This window comes from Myotis brandtii, unplaced genomic scaffold (assembly GCF_000412655.1).
Source record: "Myotis brandtii unplaced genomic scaffold, ASM41265v1 scaffold40, whole genome shotgun sequence".
NCBI lineage: Eukaryota > Metazoa > Chordata > Mammalia > Chiroptera > Vespertilionidae > Myotis > Myotis brandtii.
The window spans coordinates 2056182-2059676 of record NW_005365372.1 but is presented as its reverse complement, the minus strand read 5'-3'; the positions used below and the strand labels follow the sequence as shown (position 1 = coordinate 2059676).

Genomic DNA, 3495 nt, shown 5'->3' with positions numbered 1-3495 from the left:
TGGGGCTTGGGAAGCTTGGTGAAAAAGGTGAAGGGATTAAGAATAGGCAAACAAAAACAAAAAACAAAAAACCTCATAGGCCTAGACAACAGCATGGTGATTACAAGAGGGGAAGGGAGGTGAGGGTAGGGAGAAGAGGGAATAGGAGGGATAAGTGGTGATAGAATAAGATAACATTTTTACTCCCCATTTACATCCTGGCTTTCATTTCAATTCTAGTTAATTAGTCCTTAGTTTTGATATTGTGTAGATGCAGCCTCAGAACATAAAATTTGGCTTCAATATATTTGGATAACCAAGAGCAATAGAAGAATAAGAATTGAGAACACATTTATTTAATTTGATGATCAAGACTAATACAGAACAGTACAATTGTTACAGCACTGTTTATTTATTAAAAATGTATCTTTATTGTTGAAAGTATTACAGATGTCCCCTTCTTTCCCACCATTGACTCCCTCCACCCCACACCTGGCTGGGGCTGAGAAATTTTTATTGTGTCTCTTGGCCATCTGTATGTCCTCTTTGAAAAGGACCTTTTCATCAAATGTATCAAAAAGTATTTATCTACATGTTGGCATTTTTGAACAAAACATATAAATGACCTTTGCTTTAATTGGTATGACAAACAGAAGAGTGGCTAAAATACCATTTTACACTTCTGAAAATTGTATAGTTACCCTAAGAGTTAATGTGAATTTGGACAAAACAATTCCTGATGGTTAGTGAAATCTGGATTCTGTACCTAAGTACCCCATTTAAGAACTGTGTTGCATTTACCTATTATTTGACCCAAGATTTTCACATCTGTAAATGCAAGGATGACTATTAGTCTCAATAGTTGAGAGCATTTATTGAGATAGTTTGTGTGTAAGTGATGTTTAAGCTGTAATGCCATATAAATATATGGCACTATGATTATATGTGCTATCAAAATAAACTTGCAACTAATTATCAGTGGGAACATGGGCATTTTTTCCTCAATTATTAATGATTCAGTTTACCTTCCTGTACATGAGAACATACCTTTACCACCAATTTTCCAGTATTATTATAGTTTGTGAATTAAACAATGCAACAAATCTGGGTGTATCTTAAAAAGTAAATAAATATTTTTAAATTATTGTCATGTTATTGGAATATTGAGCTAGTAAAATGCAAAATAACATGACTATTTATTATTTGAGTGCCATCAAGCTAAACAGTATAGAGATCTTCTTGAAGTATGTATTTATTTACAGACATACAGAGTGTTAGGTTAGGTGGCTCAGGAAGTGGCATAGAGAACAAAGAGAACCAAACGGTTAAAGAGGAGAAAAGGAAAGGTTTTATTCTGCGTCCCCGGGCCACCCATGAACCCCAAAGACAGGGCACTTGGATTCTCGCCAACAGGGAGGGGGGCGCTTTTTTTATACTGCTGTTGGGTGAGGGGCGGATACATGAGCTGAGGTATTCAGCTGAGGAAGTTTCCACCGCAGGGGGTCAGCAGGGTATTCAGGAAGGAGTCAGTATCTGTGTGGGGGTCGTGTGGATTCCAGGGAGAAGCTGGTATCTGTGTCTGGCACGCTGATCTGTTAGAAATTCCAGGGAGGGTCCATTATCCCATTACACATCTGCATGTATCTGATCCTGGGCTCTCTCTGACCTAATATCCCGGCCTTTTGGTGATAGGGGATGCCGATTCATTCTGACTGCTTCCAGCTGACCAGGGACAACGAGGGGGGGAGGGGCGGTGTTTAAAGGCCAGGGTCAGGCAGAAGCAGGTCAGAGGGGAGCCAAGTGTAGGGATGGAGCAGGAGCTGATTCACAGTCACCAGTGATATCTCCGTGATCCGGGAGCTAATGAATTGAGGAGGCCAGGGGGCTAGGAGAAAAAAGACAGATGAGAATCAGGGGCCCTATCATGGGTAGGACCCAGGTAGCTAAGGGGCTTTGGAACCAGCCGAAAGGAGAGTTGTCCTGGGAGTGTCTTGCATGTAGTTCTTCACTCAGCTTAGTCAGGGTCTGTACGTTTACGTTTTGCTCCACTACTGGACTCGTTGACATAGTAGCAGCATTCTTCCTGAAGGAATATGCAGGTTCCTCCTCTTTCTGCAGTCAGAAGGTCTGAAGCGCGCTGGTTCTGTAAGGTTACCTGGGCTACTGATGCCACTTTCAGCTGTAGGGAGGCTAAAAGAGGTGGTAGTAGACTCCAGTGCTAACTGGATCTTGTCATTAAAGTCCTGAGCCGTGACCAGACTGTTCCCGAGGGCCCCCCGGTGAGGCCTACCAAGGCAGCAATCTCATCCCTAAACATGACAGGGAGGAAGGCGGCCTGGTGGGCCCGGATGAAGGGAGCAGCCAGGCAAGCTCCAACTCTCCATACAAGGTTAGTTGGGGAACTACTGTGACTATGAAGCAAGGCCCGGGGTCAGAGGAGTTTATGCAGTTGCTTAAGGTGCTGTTGCACCAAAAGAAGGTACCCGGGCTAGCCTTGGTGAGACTGGCTGCAGTGTGGTTTTGGGTACAGTTCCAAGTGACCCATCCCCCAGTTACCAGATTACTGGTCTGGTAGCATATCCATGGGGGCAGGAAGAGGGGCCACCCTTGACCTTATTATAGTCATCATGTATGACACAGTCTCTCCAGCGGCAACCCCCATAGGTGTTGACATCTTGATTACACCTGTCTGGGTTCTGCTGGTCGTAAGCAGTTGCTCAGGGCCGGGAGGAGAAGGAGGAGGGGGAAGGTGACTAAGGTGGACCTTAGTGGGGCCCAACACCTCACATTTATAGAAGTTATGCTGCTCCGGGGTCCTCTTGAGCCTGGAGATATGGTGCCACGACAGCTGCGGTGGGGGTTGTAAGGATTATAGTGTGAGGTCCCGTCCACCTAGGCTGCAAGGCTTGTGGATGTAGGTTCTTAAGGAGGACCGGGTCCCCAGGGTGAAGGGCTGGTCCTCGGGAGTCCTGGTCGGTCGGCTCTGGCTTGGGCAGAAACCTGTTCTCGTGTTCTTGGAGCAATTGCCTGGGTAAGATATGGAAGATAACTACCCAGGGGAGGGGGATAAGTAAGGAGATGGTGGTTGAGCAAGAAGGGTCAAAAGGTCTCAAGAAGGTGGGGCTCCTTGGTGTAGCCCAGATTCTAGTTGGGGCCATGGGCAGGAGGTTCAGCCAGGAGCTGCGAATTACTAGAGTTTAGTTAGATGGTCCAATAGGTTGGAATTGAGTGGTTATGATGAGGGTTCAAGCCAGTGACAGACAAATCCAGCAGGATGTAGAGGAGGGATTGATGTTAGAGAGTAGATGGAAAGTTGTGTTGATGAGGGTGGGCATAGGAGTAGGTCCAGGGTTCGTAGATAGAGAGTGACACTAGAGGATTTCCCATCCCAGACAGCAGAATTGATGACTCCCTCATCATTCCATGTCCATTTCACCTGAAAATATTAAAAACCTGAGCTTCTTCTGGAGTAAAAATTGGAGGGTCCCTTGCCAGGTAAGAGCCTGTGAGGAATGA

At 45.5% G+C, this 3495-nt stretch overlaps 1 long non-coding RNA gene across 1 annotated transcript in view; it reads right to left on the bottom strand.

Moving 5' to 3' along the window:
• Positions 1–1878: 1878 nt before the first annotated feature.
• The window catches only part of LOC106727311, a 19408-nt gene continuing 17791 nt past the window's right edge, over positions 1879–3495 (bottom strand). Inside the window, exon 4 of the long non-coding RNA XR_001363482.1 lies at positions 1879–1992. This is a non-coding gene — a long non-coding RNA (uncharacterized LOC106727311). The remainder of the gene's footprint in view (positions 1993–3495) is intronic.